Source organism: Amblyomma americanum, chromosome 1, assembly GCF_052857255.1.
Source record: "Amblyomma americanum isolate KBUSLIRL-KWMA chromosome 1, ASM5285725v1, whole genome shotgun sequence".
Classification (NCBI taxonomy): domain Eukaryota; kingdom Metazoa; phylum Arthropoda; class Arachnida; order Ixodida; family Ixodidae; genus Amblyomma; species Amblyomma americanum.
Window position 1 is genome coordinate 218,910,790 of NC_135497.1, and position 21,777 is coordinate 218,932,566.

Sequence of the window (21,777 nt, forward strand, 5' to 3'; positions counted from 1 at the left end):
AAAATATTTCGTGCAACTCGCAACACCTGAGTATCAGGTGGACGACTGATTGCAAACAAGTTTGGGAGTTTGGGTTGTCTCTCTGCCCTGTTTTACGCGAGGAAGAGCTCAATAAGAAGCAATCATACGGAATCCCCAAGCAGGTAGGGGTTGCCAATAGCAAGCCCACTATGTGTGATTTCTAAGGCACAGCGCAACACAAGACAAGCACATCAGGCTGACAGGATACACGTGAGCGCTCGTGCGTCTCTGCCTGCTGTCTACCTCATGTCTTTGTCTTGCGTTTCGTTGTAATTTTAAAATCATCATCATCAGCCTTATAACACCCAATGCAGGGCAAAGGCATCTTCCATGTCACTCCAATTAACCCTGTCTTTTGCCAGCGTCATCCACCCTTTGCCTGCAAACTTCTTAATCTCATCCGCCCACCTAACCTTCTGCCGTCCCCTGCTAAGCCTACTTTCTTTTGGAATCCACTCAGTTACCCTTAAGGACCAGCGGTTATCTTGCCTTCGCATTACATGCCCTGCCCAAGCCCATTTCTTCCTTTTGATTTCGGCTAGGATGTCATTAACCCGCGTTTGTTCCCTCACCCACTCTGCCCGCTTCCGGCCTCTTAACGTTACACCTATCATTTTTCTTTCCATGGCTCGCTGCGTTGTCCTCAACTTAAGCTGAACCCTTTCGTTAGCCTCCACGTTTCTGCCCCGTAGGTGAGTACCGGTAAGATACAGCTGTTGTACACTTTTCTCTTGAGAAACATTGATAAACTGCCATTCATGATTTCAGAGAACCTGCCATATGCGCTCCACCCCATTCTTATCCTTCTAGTTATTTCCCTCTCATGATCCGGATCAGCGGATTAAAATCATGTAGCTCCAGCTCGCTTAAACTGCCATCTTGGTTACTGTGGTGGTGTGTTCGTGTTTGGTTGATAACACAGAAAGGACATATGGGAGGAATTCGTATGCATAAAGCTTGTAACATCAGAAAAACGTTTCGTTTCTCATCGCGTTACACAGTATGATTGCGGAAACTTCAGTGTTCAATTACTTTGCGGCAGCACTTCATATCAATGAAAGCAGATGTGGAGTCTCTGCTCACGAGATGGTTTCCGTTCCGTTTGTCACTTCCCACACTTCCATTTACTTCCCATATTCCTATAGGTTTCGAACGATCATCGTCGCCTGCGTCCAAGCAGTACCTAAGCAACGAACAAGCTTGTTAGCCGCAACGGCGCCCATTTCGCCTTTGTGAAATAGCACTGCTCGCACTGCGGTTCGTGATACAGCTAGGTGCAGCCGTGCTAATAGCCTTACATGCTTCAAAATGTAAGCATGCAGTCACAAGCAGTCGCCTTGCACTAGCAAGTAGAGCGTTGCAAAGGCCTCATAACGAAGCGCATGGGGCCGCGAAATTCCTTCGTTTTAGAGGTCAGTTCGTTATAACAATCGCGCCCTTCTATGTCCCGCAGTAAAGCAGGATTAGCATATTGACAGAAACAAAGATTCATTCCCGAACTTTACGGCACCTGCCCAGCAAAATAAGTAGGTAATTTCATTTATAACGGTTCGCCTGACACCAAACCAACAAAGGTTGGACCTGATGCCAAGTCCGAAAGCGTGTTGAGGCGGAAGGTGCGGGAGTGACTCAGAAACAACTACATGGTCTCAAATGCACGCGACTTCAAGAGTCGTTACCACCCTGGGCTCTTCGGACAGCTCATCGACACTGCCCGCCAAGTAATCCTGAGCGCGTCTTGCGCGTTGTTCATGGCGTCCACAACGTCCGCCGTTGTAAGCTGTGTGGAAATGAACACATCATCGGCTGACACCTAGTCGCCGACGGTCGCTCCGTTAGCACGCGCACCGTACGTGGCGAGCTCCGTGGCAGAACTCATAGCATCCCCGTCGTTGGCGCAGTCGCCGCATTCTCGTCAGCAAATTCCATGAGCTGAGGCAAAGCCGGCTTTTCGTCAGCAGCCACGCGCGGTGCCGGGAGATCCTCTTCTCCACTCGGTGCAACTGATTTCGATGGTTTGGCGAGCGTTTATTTTAGTTTTGTCTCGAACCTTGTGTCAAGATTGAAGAGAATCTGCTTCAGTTTCTTTGTACGGTACATGGCTTTCGAAGTCTGTACAATGATTTGGTCGAGCGCTTACAGCACGACTGCGCAGTTCGGCGGCAGGAAAGCCATTACGAAGTGCTCCACAATCGCACTATATTGTTGTGTGCAGAACAGTTCTCTACCCGAAGAGCAATATTGTGTTTCTCAGTCCGAATCTTCTCCAGCTTTAGCAGCTAGTCCTGGAAGAAATCAGTCGCCATCCAGGCCTTTTTGCGCAACGACATCAACCGGAAGACTGTAGGCTCCTCTGAAACAGGGGCCACTGAAATCAGGACGCACTTGCACTCCGCGTGCTCGCAAAGCCTGCTCGCCCATCTCCCTGCTTGTTTTGGGCGAAAGAAATACTTTTGTGCCGTGGCCGCCACTTAAGTCCGCAAAGGATAGCAAAGCATGGTCCAACAAAAACAATTCTACAGAGTAAAGTTTTTTCGCGCATAGCTATGAATGTCATATTACATGAATAAAATGCATTGCGACTTTATGCATAACAAGTCCAGCTTTCTTGTTCATCACTTTAATTGTGAGCTGAATGTGGACCGTTGAAAGATACTGCTTTGAACATATTTATGGGAATTGTGCAATCTTCTGATGCGGTGCAAAATCTTGCTTTTAATGATTGGCGTGCGCTCCTACCGGGTAGTTGAGACTGCCATGTATAAAACTAATCGGGTGAGTTTTTCGCAATAAATAGCAAAAAGCTTCAAGCGTCCAGAGGAGGCATGTGAGGTTATACTTTCTGTTATGGTACAATCTTACTATGTGCAAAAATATTACGTTCATCAACAACTTCCCTTTGAAAATAACGCCCTTCTCCTGAAGTGCTGGTTATGACGACATCAAAAGAATTTATTTTGTTTGTCTCAAAATACGAAGCACCGAAAACCGTAAAAAAATTCAAACGTTTGTTGTTATGTTCTAGCAGTAGCCATTCTAACTATTTTCTCATGTTCTCTGGAAAGCAGAAAAAGCTGCAAAAAAAATGTTCGGAACGCAAACAGTATATGCCACGTCAGAAAACGAAAATTTTTAAGCTCGAGAAAAATTGCTTTTGCGGCATATTCGACCCCCTTAATTGAGTGGTGAGGTGGTCGAAGTAAAAATATGAGAGGCAGCACGTTGCACAATACTGCTAATGACATTTATCTCAGGAAGTTAATCAGAACTCTGGTTTTAAGAGAGAAAATAATCTTGAAAAAATTGGACGGGACACTTTAACTCCGCCTTAAAAGTATGACGGGATAGCGTAATGGGTTAATGCCTATATATGCAGAAAGCCATTCTCTATTTTACATCCATAGATTCCTGCGAGTTCTCATACCCCTCCTGGCGCAGTGGTGCGGCGGTTAAGCGATGCGCCACTGCCCTGCAACGGCAGGTGCTGCCAGCGATGAGCCTTGTGTAGCCCAAGTTGGTCTTCCCGAGCGACCAATCGTTAATTTAACTGCCACCTGCCACGGTGGGCAGTTTGCTCGCTATCCGCTGCACAGGTTGTGATGAAGCTGCCATGGGACCTAGGTGACCCACCTGCCTCCTAGGTTGCTCTCCGGGGGCCACCTGCCAAAGCCATGCCAGTGATTTTTCGCTCACAGCGCCGACGCCGACCACGCCGACACTGGATTTCCTGGTGAACGGGGCCCTTAACGCCACCGCGTTAAAACATTCCAAACGGATATTCATGAAAAGCATTTGTGAATGAACTGCATATCATCATTGCACTCGCGTAGTGTTCGAGACGAGCTAAGATGGCACTGCATGCATGTCGGCGCTCTCAAGCGAGCGGCCGCTGAGGAAACCCGCGCTTAGGCGCGCCAACAGAGAATTAAGCGCCCGGGAACTGAAGGAGAGCGGCGAGCGATAAGCCTCGGCCCCAGGGCCAAATTAAAGCGCTCTGAGCTCTCGGGCGACGCGGTCTTCCGCACGTGCAGGGAGAAATGTTGGCCCCCGGGTCGAGATGGCGTGCGGCGGCGCAATTAAAAAGCGGCCACGGTCCGCGACGCCGCTGCCGTCTCCGGGCCATTTGTTCTTGGCCCTCACACCGTCCCTCTGCGGATATGTCCGCAAATATAACGCGCACGTGCGCCACGCTCCTGCGAAGCGGCACGAGCGTAAAGCGCGTAGAGATGGATACTACTCGCGGCCACATGCCGACGCGCGCTGCCCGCAAGCCTCTCAATACTAAGAAACGCGCGCAAACGTAGCAGTGGGCAGGCGAGCGCCAAGAGGGGAACAGCCAGCCCCTTGATAAATGGCGCTCATATTTCGGAGAAGTGGGCGCTCGTTTTTGCCATGACGTCCGGCGCGCGCGGGGTGACTCAGCGAAATCTCTGCTCGCTCCATTAGCGCACGCGGGCCGCCGGCTGTGGCCGGTCGGCGCGGCCCGCGCTCATATTCCCCAAGCGGCCGCGATGGCCGCCGTTAGTTTCCATTAGGGCATGCGGCACAGCGCGGCAGTACAGGCCGAACGGCGGCTCCGATCGCCGGTCGGGGACTCTGGCCGCGGGATGGCCGCTGCTGCTGCTGCCCGCCGCTCTCGCCCATCGGGACTCCCTGCGCGGCCGTCTCGCCACATTGGCTGGCCAGTCGTCCTCCTAAACGGTTCCGTCACGGAGACGTCCTTTCCACACTCCTCCCGAAGGCCGTTGCGAAATTCCAGCTGGTCTTTTTCAAGGCCAACGGATCGCTGCATGTAATATATGAGCTATACGAAGCATTTTGCATGACGTCTGAGAAGGAAGGCACTTGCGTAAGCGACCAGTCGGTAGCGCTGACGAAGCGAGAGATAAACTTTTTAAGGAAGTGAAAAGACTCCGTCCTCTACGCCTGCCTGTCAGCGGAAGAAGATTAGACAACTAATCTCCATGAGGCTACTTGTTTTTGTCTTTTCATCTTAACAGTTCGTATCAAACGAATTTCCCACGCAATAAAATCAGTTGATAGTTTGCGCCCTATCTGTATGTGTCGTTCTTGTGTGTGTAAGCCTTGAGTAGCGCAATAACAATGTCGAAGCATGTATAGTACCTCCGTTACGGAGACCGGCTCTTGCGACTGTTGTTCCATGCGTCGACCGGTGCTTTTTGCGGCCTCTGTAGAGACCACCTGAGGGTATTTACGATGCAGCAGTCGGGCTTTAACGCAAAAATCTAGTTAACGCCAGGAACCCATTCCACACTGAGTGAACGGCATCGCTAGGCCCCCGTCTCCGCCGTTTTTCCAGCGATGTATAAATAAACTAACGGCAGGTACGCGCCGGTCTCTGTACACATTATAATAGCCCCATTGCACTGCTAATTGGTGCAATACCGGCGGGTAGCAGTGTTCCACTACCACTTACCAAGCGAGCACAGTAAGCGAGTGATGGCCTAGTCGTTTGAGCGTCCGCCTCGCATGCGGGAGGTGCGCGGTTCGATCCGCGGGGCCGCCGGGTACCCACCACCGATACAATGGGTACAAGCTCTCAATTGGTCTGGTGCTCGGCTTCTTTGGGATGAAATGATTGGCAAATGGTTCTTGGACTCCACCTTGAGTAGAAGAAAAATCCTTGTGTCATGTGGCCACAGACGCCCTTGCGCCATAAAAATTCATCATCATCACCACCACTTTTCGAGCGCATAGGTTTCTTTGCCCCCTGTATGGTGGCCTGATTGCTTCCCCTTCTCAGCATCTTTCTGGCATCGTTGACTATACCTGGCTGTTTCCTTACGCCAGCTCCCCACATGCGCCTTGCCCCCAAGGCATATCTAGAGGTCTCGCAAGCAACAAGGATGCGGCGCTGCCACTAGTACGAACGCATTTGATGTAAGTAGCAAGGAGGACGCATCAGTTACTCAAAGCCCCATAAGACACGAAAACGGCCCGCATTTATCTATTTATTTATTTTATGTGCTCTGAGTCCAATCATTTATTATAGTAGTACCGAGAAAATAAAACAATAAGCATTAATACAACAGTAAGCAGTAAGCAGTGAAATTTTAGGATTTCAGGTATCGTTTGTATGCGCCTACGCGTCTATCCAGAAGGCACCTGCTAACTGTTGCTACATTGTAATGCCCTGCCGTTCGAAATTCACTGTATTTTTAAGGCAGGAGTTCTGTAAACGTGAGGACAATACTTACAAAGTTTTGAACCATTATACTGGAGTCCAACATACTGATAGCGGAAAAAAATAATGTAAATTGCTCTATGGTCCCTTCAGCAATCTTTCATTTTTTCCTAAAGCTGATAGACTGAAAAGAGCTGATGTTAGCAAAGGAACCATACGAATGCGTAGGACAGGTCTCCGTCTTGGAGATTCTGAAGGTTGATGCGTAACTATTGCTGAAGTACAAGCCACCGTAATGCGCGGGTCTGCTGCGACAAAAACACCAAGACCAATCGACAAAAGTACGCGCCCGCAAGAACTTACTCTATAAGCATAAAATACTAACAGCTTCCAATCTTAGCAAGCTCAGTTGGCCTTAGACCTGAAACCTATGTGAAGTTGATGCCGAAACTGAACACGAAACTAATGCAAATTTCTATTTGAAGCATCTTCGTATACAATAAAAACGATAACTTTGTTCCAAGCTTCTTTCGAACCGACGCCGGCACCATGCTGATATTGTGTGGTCTTGGTGCCTTAAATCGCTCGGCCAGAATGCGCAATTGAGCTCCGAAGGAGCCTCCATCTAAAAGAAAGACAGGGGTAAGCAAGACATCAACAAGGGTAACCAGCACTTTGGGCACTCCATTTCCTCGCGAACATCCATCAGCAGGGCCATCATATGGCTAAAATGCGTTTTCGGAAGAAAAATGCATTGCACAAGGCGTGGACCGCTATTTCCACGAATGACCCGCTGCAGCAAGAGAATGGGTGGCCGAAATTGTCACGGTGGGGACACTGTTTTAGCGGCGAAGATAGTGACTGCGAGAAAAAAGAGGTAGCGGGAGGGGATAAGTCATTATCATCGTCATGAGCCACCCTTCATCTCGTTGCATGTTATACCCACTCCATGATCGTTCAGCGCGCCGATGTTCTCAGCGACCGCAGTACGTATTACAGTCTGTTGATGGGGCTGGATGATTCGACAGCCATGAAGCGTCTTCAGAATATGAAATGTTTCACAATTTTTACACGGGAGCAGACAGGTATATATCTGACTGATCGGCGACGACAGCATTATGCGGATGCAAGCCAGTGGGAGGTGGCGCCAGGAGGCTGAAGAAGAGCACTGGGCGACCGCCACACTGAATGCCTCGTTGAGACCGATCTGAAGTGTGTGGCTAGCAGCACCTGTGGCCCATCCCAGAATGCACCGTCCGATGCCCCTGCAGAGCATTTCGTGTTGGCACCTACCCCCGTCGACGAGATCACACGTCATTCTTCTCTTGCGTGAAGGTGAAGACCAGATCGAGCCGGACTATGACTCTGTCGGTCAGCCGATGTCTAGGCGCCACTTTATTGTCAACCAGATTGGGTGACGAAACAGCTTCTCTATTACAGCATCTCAATTACAAAGTGTTCTAAAATTCAAGCATTGAAGCACCTCCTTAATATACTCGTACAGAAGATGTCAGCGAGTTGAACTGTCGGGTGCTGGTCCAAAGTGTATTCACGAATTCTTCCCTGTAGTTCCTGTCGCTCGAGGTACCGAGATGCCAGTACGGGTGCAGCCCAATAATACAGAACACGCCTCAGCGATTGAACTGTTCTCAACCATTCCTTGGAGAAAATATGAAGGTACCATGGGATTATATGCTAGCGCACTAGTGGCATTTGCCAGCGTACAAATTACCTCCTAATTTTCGCTACGTGAGGTGGGAAACAGTTTTACAGCCTGAAACGTGCTCCGTAGTTTAATGGCCTGGACACGCTACAGAAGAGTGGAACCGGAAATGTAGACAAGAGCAACGCCCCTGAGAGATATAGCTATGGTAAACCTTTTGCCGGTCTGCGAGCGCAAGTATCTGTGTGCACGATAATCAGCCTCACCACGAGCCTTTCCACGGTTCACGCGCAGCCGCAGATGGACGCACGGAGAGAAGAAGAGAGAAAACATTAATATGCGTTCCAGGCCCGGCTCGCTGGCTCAAATACCCATTTTGGAGTTCGACGTCGTATGATGTCTACCCACCATTTGAGTGATACTGGCAACCAAGAGTGACCACAGTTTTGTGCATAGTGCAGCAGGAGAAGCCCAGCTCTCCCAGAAAGAGGGTGGGAGGAGCTGGCGATGTTCCCGTGCTTGGCGGCGACATCTTTAGGACCGCTTCCCGTTCGGTTGTCCTCACAACCTCCAACTTACTCATCTTGCGATGGAAGCTGCATCACTGCACATATCACCACCACCCAGCTCATGCCGCTACTGGCACGGTGCGCGCACGTCATCGAAGCGAGATCCGCAGTGCGCTCACACACCCTAACCGCGACGTGCAGCCGAAGTAGCCACTCACATCCCCTGCCCGGAGGAGGAGGCGCAGGATGCACAGCTCTCTCCGTCCTCTCCTGTCTTTCCGGCTTCGCGCCATTGCCGAAGCTGTACCGAAGTCAATCTCTCAGCAGGCTCCGTAGGCTCGCGCAGACGCACAACTGCGAGTCCACGCCGCGCAAGCGCCTTAGCTGCGCCCGCTTTCCTCTGCGCATCAGAAACCGTGCTGATTATATTTGATGGCACCACCATTCCGCATCGTTTTCTTCCGCCGCGCCGCCTTCCGCTGCCGCCCCAACCACATTAAGGCTCACCGATGTGAAAAGCTCTGCGCGTGTGGACACCGCGCCTACTGCTGCCCTGAAAAATTCAATTTTCGATATCCCACCTGTTCAAAAACTCTCAAGTCGGACACTAAATCTCGCCTCTACTCGCCCTGGCGCTTCCTTTGTAGTGGAAAGCATCCCACCTTCTCCCCCCAGTGTCTAGTCCAACAAGAAAAGGGACCAGGTCCGGGCCAAAGCGGAGTATGAACAATGCCTGCGCCGCCGGAAAGTACTGCCACCCCCTAACCAGCCTCCATCCCAAGTGACGACGACTGTCCTCTGTCCTCCTAATACATCCGCAGCGGCTTGTGCCGTCCTTCCGGCCACAGCCTCATTGGGTCGACCACAAGCACCCGCAAGTACTTCGATTCCAACCCTCGCCGACAAGCCTTCTCTTCGGGCACCCATGCTAACCCCCCCTAGCATCGGTCCTCACCGGCCTTCGCCTCTCCATCCCAGCCGGCTCCTCCATCGAACAGTAAGAAACCAGAAGGAAAGCCGGCCGCCATACCCATGTCACTCAACACGCCCTCCTTCCTCTCCTTCTCACAAGAATGTGCCGCCCTCCTTGATCGTCTCACCCTCTGCAAATAACAAATCGCTATCCTGACCGACGTCGTCATCACTCTCGAAACGATGACTCGTGACATCCTCTCCATCATCAACTCCTTAGTCTTACGCATCGGATCCCTGGACCAAGCTGTCTCCTCCCTCAAAAAAAAAATGATGACAACTTTAGCCACCACAACACCCGCCCCAATTCAAGTCATCCCTCAATCCCTTAAGCGACCACAACCACATCGTTCCCCCGGAGACAACCCTCAGCCTCCACCTCAACCTCCCGCGTCACCACTTCCAGAGGCACCCTTTCGGAAAGGCGGGGGCTCCGCCAATTCACATCCTCCAATGAAATTATCGAACCCTTCGTTCTAACCACACCTCCGTCTGTCAATGGCTCCTCTCCCATTCCTACACCATGCTTTTCCGCTGCAGGAGTCTCGCGTACCGCAAAATATGCCGGTATATCGGGAGCTCCACTCCATCCCAACCGATAATCCTCTCGTCACCACCTTCATTCGCCAAGGCCTACAATACGAACCCCTAGACCCCCTTTCTTGCCTACATTCCCATCTTCTTGCCTTCGCCTATTACCCCTTTCCAACCCATGGCTGTCCTAAACTACAGCAACTCTCCTACCGAGCGCACCCTTTTCAAGCCCCTCTTTCAATATGCTGCTGAGCTCGCCTCCAATTCTGAGGCCCTTATAACTGCCCCGCATGTTGTACTTTGTTCGTTGCGGATATAAGGCCAGGACGAATGCTTCAAACCCATATCACACGTCACCGCTTTAGAATCCTCAATACCCTTGACGCTCCCACGCGGGCAGGAGGCGCTGCAAAACAATCATCCAAACCCCGATCTCACTCTCCTGCTCGCCCACACCCATGCCACATGGAAACACACCAGCACTCGTCTCTTCAACGAGCGCTACATTCTTCTTACCTCACTGCATCTGATTTCTGCACTTCGCAAACACACCACCAAACACACCAAATGGGACAAATTCCGAAAAGTCCTCGAATCCCTGCCCGGATTCACTTCCTTCTATGAGCACTGCATATGCTTCCTTCACATCGCACAGAAACAGGCCACGCACATTAAGACCACCACAGCCCCAGCTGACTGTCCCGACGCTCATCTGATCTGCTTGTGGAAGCGCCGTAAACTACTCCTGCGGCTGATAAGTCAAAGAACCTTCAACTCGCAACTCCGCGCTAAACTCGCCACACTCGCAAAAAATTGGTGGGGTTTGAACGTAGTTAAACCGAGCAGGACGTGTCAAAACACTTGAGACAACACCGCCTAAAAGGCAACCGCATGCAAGACCTTATCGTCAGCCGCTATCGGCAGCCGCGCGTGAGGAGTAGAGGGAGAGGGGGGGGGGGGCGGTTCCACGCGTTGACGGAGCAGCTGCGCAAGGCCTCTACCGCTGGCGCTCCGTCAAAGGTCGAAGGTTAAGGCTTCACACATGCGCCGGGTCTTTCAGCTTTGCTAGTGAAGAAGTCATGTCCAACATTCTCGGACAAAATTTTTAAAACTTGGAAAATTGTAAGACACTATTATAGAAATAATGGTCCATTGTTCTGATATGTACCAATATCTTCCTTTTAAAGTGTTTCCATTGATTGCATCGAACAGTTAGCACTGCCATAGAAAACCAATGGGAACCCTTTTGACAGTAGCAAAAACGTTAATAGATAAAAAATACAAGACTGCCGTCAGGTGATCTGCGGATATATTGATTTTTCTAGTGAAATCTTACATTATGTGAAAAAAATTACGTTCATAATAGGTTTCCCGTTCAAAAATGCTTTTATCCGGAATTGTTTGGTTTGGTTCGCACTTAAGCATCGTCACTCACTTCTCGGTCCTCATCACCCTCCCATCCCCACTTTAGACAACTTTCTTGCTCTTCAAGGTTCAGCACAGTTGACACAAATATTACAGGACCTGTACGTCCCTCCCCCTCTGCCACCATCCTATCAAGGACATCAAGGAGACCCCATTCCCTAGATGAGCGATTCAACCTAGCCGAGCTCGACTTCTCTCTTGCTCTAAAATTCAGGGGGGCACTTTGTTGACCTAAAGTGCTGTGAGCCGAAAGCCGTTAGCGCGGTGTTGCTGCTTATTGTGTCACTGATGTGTGGTTAAGATGTTAATTAAGTACTTGCGTTTGCCAGCATTCTGAGACTCCACTGAAGCAAGCGCTAGGAGGGAGATTGAGCGGCACCCGACTCGGTCGACAGCCGCGAGGCGTCTGGCGCGGGCGCGGGAGCCGCGTCGGTGGCGCCACCACGCGCATGCGCAGTGAACTGCCAATGGCGCAACAATGGCCTCCGAGATTATCCGTGCGTGCTAGCGCGGGCGGTTAATCTCGGAGGCCATTGTTCAAGAGCGTAACGGACGGACGGGCGCAGCATGAGCCATTAAATGCTTTCGCCTTAAAACTCCAGCAGATCTGTCCTGGGGAAGATGCCATCATTTACACTCTCCTTGGGAATCTGACTCAGAAAAAGAAGCCCTTCTCTCCCACATCAATCACTACTGGCAAGTTCTCCACAGTGGTGATGATTCCCAACCCTGGCAAATCCCCCACACTTCAAAACATTCGCCTCATCTCCCTCACCTCGTGCGTGAGGGAGACCATAGAGAGAAAGGTCCTGGATCACTGTCAGGGCCACCTTGAAGCCACTGCCGTTTTCTCGCGCTCTCATATTGGTTGCCGCCCTGGCAACTCCCCCAGGACCTATTTTTCCTCCTCCAACTTACATTCCTCAACACCCCTCCTCTCAAGTGCACGCACTCATCACAGTGGGCGTGCGCAAAAGCCCTTGACACCATCTCGCACGACCACATGCTCGGGGCCATGCATAGAAAAAGTTGTGGCAAAATACCTACAGCTTGAGGGAATTCTGGCTTCCTGCCGTTGCCTTTGCGCGACCGCTGCCAGCATCCAGCGTCCCGCGTTGTTCTCATCTTGCCCTTTCTCCCGCCTCAGGCGAAAGAGAGGGGCTCGGTGACTAATATATCATTCGACCATAGCTCCGCCCGGGCTTCCCAGTGGCCTTTGCCATTGGTTTTATTTTGGCGGGAAGTTGGGACCCGTTCCTGTGGTCGCGCACCGTGCGACAGTCCGAGCGGAGCCCAGAGGGAGACTCCTCCCAGACAGCGTAAGGTGCGTACGCTACTGTTCTTATCCAGCGGCCTTTGCCGTTCGGGCCAGTGCATACTCGAAATCGTCAGCACGGGGTCCTCTGACCTGCAGCGGCTCGAGCTTGGCTAGTGGTGTCCAGTGACCTCCGACAAGCGTAACTTGCGTTGATTTCCAGCTCTCTCGCGCAAACGGCCCAACGGTTGCCACGAGATAGATCGCAGCACTGCCGCGGAGACAATCTCCTGCAACGGCGTGCTAGCGGCGCGCATTGCTCTTGTCGCTTCGTGCGCGCAGCGTAGCCTTGCTCCTCGCGCGCCCCCGGGACAGGGTGACCGTTGAGTCTGTGTACCTGCTGGAGGACGACGTAATAAACGTCTTCTTTGTGAATTTGGAGGCCTGTTTCTTTGTGGCGAGTCGCTCTCCTCCCTGCGGAGGTTGAGTGCGCCTCAGCGGTGCCCCCTCAGGCTGCGTGTGTTGACGGCTGATCGAGGCCCTTGGATCGTGCGAAGCCCGAACCCGCGGTAGTTGGTGACCTGTGCCCCCTGAGGAATCGACAAGCTACCTACGAAATTTCCTTCCGGAGCGCACAGCCCAGTTCCGCCTAAACGACACTCACTCTGCACATCCTACTGAACCGCAGAACACCCCACGGGGTGTTCCTTCATGTCTGTTCCTCCTTTGTCCGTGTTGTTTTAGCGCTTTCGAAAAATGAGAAACGTGCACCAAATAGCCGATCCGCCACTGTTCTGAACTCCAAGGGACTGTGCTTTCCCTCGCCCTGTTCAAGATTGGCATGGCTCCACTTCGCAGCAGTTTCAGGAAGTCCCCCACCTTTATCGCCCATTCTACGTAGATAACGTCACCCTCTGGTGTGCCCCCGGGTCACCAGGAGAGGTGGAGGCAACTCTGCAACGCGGCCTCTAACTTATGCATTCCTTTTTATCCAGCGCCGGACTTCAACCCATACCCGAAAAAAGTGAGCTCCTCCTCCTCTCCCATACCCCTACCAACGTTTACTCAATTATCTCCTCTCCATTCACTTAGATAACGCCCCAATCCCTCGTGTCTCAGCATGCCGACTCCTGGGCAACACCCTCCAGGAACGCTCCCATAAACAAGCAGTCAACTCTGCCATCACCTTATGCCACTCGGTCGCCAACCTAGTTCGGCGAGTGGTCAAGAGGCATGCGGGCCTGCACAAGAAGCAGGCATGTCAAGTCACGCATACTTTGGCCTGGTATTAATTCGAATGCTCTGTTCCTGTGCCCTACTTTCCCCTCACCCAGGCTCAATATACCAAGCTTTCTTCCGCCCTCCACACCCTCTATAAGGTTGCTCTTCATCTCCCTGTGCGTATCTCCAACCAAAACATTTACGCCACGGGTCTGTTTCTGCCTCTTTCGGGCCTCATCCAACTCGGTAAGGATCACCGGGTTGCCCGGCTCTCAGGCACGCACTAGGGCCGTTGACTCCTGCAGCGGGCTGGGATTCGTCACATCGACCTTCCTAAATATATTCCAAAAAGCCCTCTCCCATCGAATCTCCGTTTCGCCTTCATACCAAGAAACATGTCCCCTACCTTACACGCATGTCGCCGACAGGCCCATGCCTCACGTCATCCCCCTCCTCTTTTTTCCATACCACTGCTTACGCGGATGCCAGCGTGCTCTCAGTCGGCAATATCGGAGCAGCCGCGTTTTGCAAGCGAACCCAACACCCACACGCCGGGAGCTTGCACTACCCCGTCATCCACCTCCGCCGGTCCGTTGCTCATGCCATAATCTCATTCAGCCAATTTCCCCTCTCTCTTTTACACAATATAAACAGACTTGATGGTCGCAGTTCATGCTCTCTAATCCTTCACTCTCCCCGAAAACCTCCACAATGAACTCTCTGACGCACTTCTCTCCCTCAGACCGCCCAAAGTAACCATTAAAAGGATTCTTCGCCACGCTTGTATTACAGGCAGTTAGCTTGCGCGTCAGCTCGCCCGCGATACTCTGCACCGGCCACCTGCGATCCCCTGGTCAACTCCCCTCTCCCCTGGTCAAGCGATAAAGCCGTCCTCTACAAGGAAGAAATCACGCAACACTACTGTCATTTGTATGAATCCCTGCAGACACCTCCTCCCTCCGGACTCAAATCTCTCCATTGCTCAGACCTACCTCCACCGAAAAATTTAGCTTAACAAACTTCTCTTCGAGCCCGATTATTCCTTTTTCGGGCGCGTCCCGGCCTTTCTTGCGCAAACTGTTGCTACCCATATGCAAACCTGGAGCACTGCCTCTTCCAAAGCCCCACCGCACTGGAATCCCCCTACATCCCCGAACCTCCACATGGCTTGCCTGGTTGGGGTCGGCACAACTGGCCGACCAACTATCCCCGTTGCAATAGGTCGAAGACTTGCTAGGCGCTTAATTTGCCGTCAAATAAAGTGTTTGTCTCTCACCTCATTGTTGGGTCAACGTCTTGTAGCGCAGTGACGTTCTTTCAGTTACTTGTTTTGGAACGCTAATTTGCGCATAACATTGTATCACTTTTAATGCAATAGCGTTAAAGGCACCGTTACCCAGAAAATCCAACGTCGGCGTTGTCCGCGGTGTCAGCAAAAAGAAAGGTTGGTGTAGGGTGGCCCCGGTGGCCGGAGAAACAAACAAGGTGGCCTACCAAGTTCACGTGACCTTGTGGCGTCATCGCAACCTGGCCTGTGAGCAGTCTGGATTGTGCGCAAACTGACCACCATGGCAGATAGCTCTTAAATTAATTATTGATCACGAGAGGTTGCCTGGGAAGAGCAACGTGGGTCGCACAGGCCGCACCGGTTGCAGCGCATTCCATAGCAGGGCAGTCGCCCATCCCTTAACCGCTGCACCATTGCGGAAGGAGTGGTGTGAGGACTCCCAGACGCCTGTGAATGAGAAATTGAGTGACTAATTCCGCATATAAGGACATTAACGCTGTCACGTGATATCCTTAAAGCGGAGTTTACGTGTCCCCTCCATTTTTTTTTTTTACGGAGTTGAGATTTTGACCCGCGCAGCTTCGCGCGCTGTACAGAAGGCCATGCTGGTGCCGTAGCAAAAAAAAAAGGATCAGCTCCATTGACAGTGTGCCAATTACTCTTCGGATCGGGTTTCAATTAGTCATTTATAGGAAATTCAAAACTAGGGGCTGAGCCGATTCAGTGAATGTAGTGAAGCAAATATTCGGTGCTGTTAGCGCCCACGCTGCGCAGCTCACCTGGATAGTCGACTCAGGTCTGAGCTGACATGGATAGCAATAAAGGTCATCCAAGGCTGTGTTATACTGGCGAGCCTTGAAGAACAGCAACTTGAAGAGGTAGTAGTAGTGAAGAAGACAGTCTCGATAGAATAAAGGGGCTTCTCTGGAAAATGGGTAGGGCTGCATTTCTGCAGGCGCCACTCCTTTCGTAAGGCGGCTGCTTGTGCCGAAGATCGCTTCCAAAACACCTTTACTGTTTCGTCTCACGGCCTTTTGTTCTTCTACGTTTTCTGCGTTTCTCTCTCGCTGTCTTGTAACAGAGGGATTAGGTGGTAATGCTCGAGCCTGGAAATGAGTCTCGTCTCTTCACACAAGCGAAGACAGAAAAAAAAATAATGGCGATAAAAACGCGAACGAACGCCAGACGACTGGCTGCGCGGTGCCCCATTGTTTCGCGAGCGCAGCCCTTGTCCGTGTGCTCGCGTTTACCACCGCGCGTAATCCTCTGTTCGTCACAGTGTGGCTTTTCAAGCCCAAATTGTTCCTCTCGCAAAGGAGCGCAACTTGTCCATTGCCGTGCGACAATGAATCTGAGGGTGTTAAAGCTGTCGGATAGTCGTGTTCTCGCGAACCCCCTTTTTGCCCTTCTCTGCTTTTGCCTCCGCTGGTGAAGTCTTTTGAATGGTTCGCAATGGATTACGCGTATTCCTTGAGTAATTTGCATTTAAAGTCGCCCGGAAAGTCACCCACGACGGTCTCAACGCTTGCGTCCATTTACAAGCAGCTGCGCAAGTGACAGTGTGTGTCTGTGTGCGCGCATGAAAATGCATAAAGGCTTTGCTTCCCCATCGAAATGCAGCCTTGCAGACATATATAGCTGAAAGGAAAGTAAAGCTTCGAAAGAGCAACGGCTTTCACTTCGTCCTCGAATGGATTCTTTAAATATACGCAGCGTGATGGAGGGCTTTTTCGCTTGGGAAAGAGACATGGTGTGTTAATTCCTTCCGCAACTACACTTCCTGTTCTGCACTAATGGTGAAGTTGTGCAAAGGCTCAAATCACTGAAAGAAGTCGGTTACTACAATCATTAAGAAAGTTAATGCCAGTATTCCGTGTCATTTTTTTTTTTCAGAGCTGTTGCACTCTCTTTATTTGCTCCATTCCCTTTCTCTGACGCGATCTCAGTTTCTGTTTACTATACAATATTCAATTGTGCATAATTTTTTCATGTGCCTAGATTTAGCGTAGTTATATTACACGTTGTTTCTGCGTATAAGTTGCTCATGCACTCGCCAGAGAGAATAAGAAAAAGAAAGTCTTTCTCGTACATATAGATTCAGCCCACTAAAGGAACACCAAAGAGAAATACTAAGTCAGGCTAGATTGATAGGTTAGGGTCACCTGATAACAAATGTCTTTTTTACTGTGAAAAAAAAAAACACTTTTATAATCCAGACAGTTGCGTAAAAGCGACATACACGTGGCGCCGCCACTTGAAGATTCTTGCAGCCGTGACGGGTGACGTATTGATGAGCTTTCTAGAGGAAGGTCATTTTGCCGTCTCGATGGGCAGTTACCGTCGAAATACAAGGAAAGCAGCGCAGAGAGCATAGCCAACAATGCGAAGAGTCTCGTAGTTAAAACAGCGCGAAACAGGCAACGAAGAGAAAGGTTGTTGTTGTGCAGAAAGAAGGTTCGAAATGCAAGGAAAGCAGCGCAGAGAGCATATCCAACAATGTGAAGAGTCCCGTAGTTAAAACAGCGCGAAACAGGCAACGAAGAGAAAGGTTGTTGTTGTTGTTGTGCAGAAAGAAAGGTTATCCGCAAACAGGAGCTATGCATCTTTCTCCTCGCATTCTGTGCCCTCAGGCTGCGGGCAGCCGTTGTACGCAGCAAGTTCAGGAACACAAGCTCTTAGCGCCATTCACGCTGTGTGTGCTTCCTACGCGGCCGGTAAAATGGTTCGTTCTCACTTCAGGGGTCGAATCAGATACTTTGTGCAGGCTGCGAGCGTTATGAAATCGTAAAGCGCTTATATCTTTTTTTTTGTACGGGCTAATGGAGACACGCGCATGCACGCACGTTTTCTACGTGTAAAGCGCGATGCGAGCGTGTAGTCTTTCATTTTTTCCGCGTAGTGGAAAGGCGAACATGCTTTTAAATGTGCCGAAAAATATCTGTTAAGTGCCACATGCATGCATCATCACCTCTAATTTGACTCATTAAAGAAGAAAGTTTCCCACCGCGCGTAATCATGCGCGCAGGACAGGGTTTTCCGCGAGAAAAACGTTCAACCAGCTGATGCATGTTCGCCAGGATTATGCAAGCATGCTCTGCTGAGAGCCACAGCCGGCAGGTGGCAGAATACGGTTGGGCACAACGCACGGTGATTTGTATCCACCTACGACTCACAGGGAGCAATTCACGAACGTGAAGATCACAACGAATACAGCAGAGTCAATCCCAAGGGTTGTCTGCGGTCGCACTTACTGCGCAGTCAACAAACGCGCGATAATCGACAGCACAGTGCGCTGTTTCATGAGAAATGCGCGTGCAATTTTTCAATCAAGCGTGGTGTTGAATTAAATATGTTAGAGCGCTACTGCTGCTCGCATGCTTTTGAGGATCCCTCGAAGTTTACGTGTGCATTTAACGACAGCGCACACATCTCGCGTTATCGTCGCCGATGTATACTTGCGTGAGCGCGATAAGGAGTTTGTTCTGTGGTCCGCGGCCGTCCTCGATAACTTCCCGTAGTTTGGTTCGTACCCACGGAGCCTATTTCTACCGTACGCGCGCGTCGCAACAAGACGCAGACGCACGCGATGCAGCGGGGAGACTCCATTGAAATAGTGGGGGACCGAGGCAGACTTCACTTGTACCTTGCCGCCGTGACCACCGGTCTGTTGACATCCGGTTTTCCGGTTTCCGGTCGTGTTTCCGGTCTCTGCAAGCGACGCCTCTGATTGGTCGCAGAGACATCACGGCAGTCAATTTTTAGTAGGAGCTTCGAATGTGGAAGAGTTTCCGGACTTTCATTTGCGGCTTTCTCAGTAAAGCAGCCACCTTTCCGCGTACGTCGGTGGTGTTCCCGATAATTAGTTTATCCGTCTTGCTTAGTTTCACGTTTCTCTTTTGTGGCTTTTAATATTAAAACATCAGTAGATATTGGTACTTGATCGCGCCGTGATTTATATGGAAAACTTTATAAAATTTAAGTAGAGGTTGTCTGCCGCTTTGCTCCGTGCTGACTTCTAATTTTCTTTATTTATATAATTTTTTTCACCCCAGTGAGCTGTGCACATCAGCATATAAAACAATATTTGTAGTACCATCACTCGATACTTATGCCGGCGCATCAAGAATGTGTTCGCACGTTGGTGTACGAGAGTAGTATTCAAAATCAGAAGTTTCATCCAAATTACATCTCCCCTCCTCCCGGCTTTCTTCCATTTCCTGGTCCCTTCAGCAGCTAGCTTCTTCGTATCGCGGTTTCCGCAAACGCAACCCTACCCCCACCCTCCTCCGCGAAAAACAAAATAATAAGGAACGACACGTTCCACTGAACACGAGTCTAAGTGAGAGAGAGAGAGATTGGGATCGCTAGGGGAAGTAACACGGATCACGACGAGCCAAGTCCCGCCGAAATGGCCGTGTCTGACCGCGGATTGAACACGGACGCAAAGCAGACCATCCAAACCCCAATATCAGCAGGCTGAAGCGAAGCGGCCCTTACGCCAACGCGAAGTACGCACATACGACTCAGACAGCGCGGCACGACCATCAAGGAAATGGTGAGAGCGCCTGACGTGACCCGGCCATCTGACACGTATATGCTGGGGCGGCGCGGGTGTGCTCACGTTGCGACAGATGGTCACTCATCCGGCTCTCTTCCCGCGGATCGCTGGCGGAGCCGCACGCCGAGGAGGCGCCATCGGGAAGAGGCACTGCCCTTCTTGTGGTTTGCTTGGCGCAACGCAATGCTGCGGGCATGCGGCGATTTCTTAATCGGCGGTTAGCGGCGAGATGCCAGAGGGATGCGTGGGACAGAAAACGTGCCGCGCAGTCTGTGAAGCAGATCACTGCCACCTGCATTACACCTCCCGTCCGGTGTTTTATTACGTACGCCTCGCTCGTTTCTCTTGTGGCTATTTTTTTTTTACTTGGCACTTCTGCCTTTCAATTCCCTGCTTTTCTTTTTTCAGTCTATGAACCCCGTTGAGTATTTGTTCGTTTTCAGGCATATGTACGCCTTACATCACTGAGAACGTGGGAGAAAAAGGCTGCTTTACTCTGGCGTGTGAGAGCCCCTCTTCTCTTTCCTTTTTCTCCCCGCTGATTTCTTTTCTTTGTGCTCTTTTATTTTCCCTCCTTCTCTTGGTTTGTGTATGCGTTTGATCGGCATCTATTTTGTCTTCCTCTATTCCGCATTTAAAGGCGAAAAAAAACGTTGCTTTTCAAAGCGAAAGGAAAACTGTTCTTCGTTCTCCATTACTTTTCTATCGTAGACGCCAAACAATGCAGAACGTTGGTACGTTCGCTAATTACGCACCAATCACGCCAAACGTAAATCAATGCGCAAGACGAGGCGTAATTTGGTTCGCATCCTGTTTTTAAAAAAATTCGTTGTAGTGTGCTGGTTCAAGCATCTGCCACTAATACGCTCACACGAAGGCGCGTAGTGCATTTTAAATTGCGCAAGGTCGCAAATCCGGGCAATTCAGTCGGAGAGAGAGAGAGAGAGAGGTAAACATTTATTATTTCATTGAAGTGTGCTACGAGTCAGGTAGGCGGACTCCTCAGTTCAGGACTCTGGTGGCTTGGGCGGATGCCTGGACCAGTCTGATGATGCGACACTGGTCCTCCAGACCATTGCTGGTCAGGGCTGCCTCCCACTGCTCGTATGATGTCTGTAATGTTTTTAGATGTGGTGGTTTTTTTGGGGACAATTCCAGGAAATGTGAAACAGCGTAGGCTTATCGCCGCACCATGGACAGAAGGGGCGGTATTTGGAAGGGTGAACGAAGCTGTACAAGTACAGGTTAGGGAAGGTATTCGTTTGTATTCGCCTTCAAAATGTGGCTTCTTCTGTGGTGAGTTTAATATGGGGAGGGGGATATATTCTACGATCTAATCTAAGCATCTCCAGCCGTTCCCCATAGTTTGATGGTAGACGGGTGAGGTACGGGCAAGGATCCGCTCGGTTTGTTAGCTCACGAGCTAGATCGTTTGCCGCCTCGTTGCCTTCAAGACCTGAATGGCCCGGGGTCCAAGTAATGTTATGGGGGCGTTGAAGTGTAGGTGAGAGGCCTGACGGTATGAGTAGAGCTGCTCTTGTACTTTTGTGAGAAAATCTTAACTTGTACGGTTTAACGTCCCGAATTGACGCATGAGGAGCGCCGTTATGGAAGGCTCCATTTTAATTTAGACCACCTGAGGTTTTTTAACGTGCTATGACATCGCACAGCACATTGGCGCTTCTGTATTTCGTCATCGAATCAGGGCCACCGCGGCCGGGAACGAACCCGCAGTCTCCTTATCAGCAGCCGAATGCGAAAGCCTCTGAGCCGTCGCGGTGCGTGCCTGTACTGTAAGTACTGTTTGTCGCACTGACCGGTACTGCAGTGGCGTTCAGACAAAGCGCACATAGACCTCGCAGGGGGCAGAGCCATCCAGAACAGACATGTTATTCTTGCTGATGAAGACAAATTATAAAAACTTTCAGGTTTTTTTGTAATGTTGTGAAAGAAGAAGACATAATTGCTGCTTTCTTTTTTCTCTATTTCTGCTGCAAGTCCTTTGAGAAAAAGATATTCGTCGATAATCGTATTCTTTGTCTAACTCCGAGTATCCAGGGCAGAAAGGGCGGTTAAATCTCTGCCACGTAGCAGTTTTCTTTTGTGTGCGAGAAACAAAAGGGAGTTAAGGAAAGAGGAATATTTTATGGTGCAGATTTTCAGCGGAGACAGCGAATCTTGATTTC

At 50.6% G+C, this 21,777-nt stretch overlaps 1 protein-coding gene and 1 pseudogene across 1 annotated transcript in view; both read left to right on the top strand.

Annotated features, from left to right (window-relative positions):
- The window catches only part of LOC144114635 (protein qui-1), a 565,534-nt gene that overhangs the window by 407,183 nt on the left and 136,574 nt on the right, over window positions 1–21,777 (top strand). The gene's annotated exons all lie outside the window — the stretch shown is intronic.
- LOC144116413 (uncharacterized) lies at window positions 8,419–14,353 on the top strand (annotated as a pseudogene).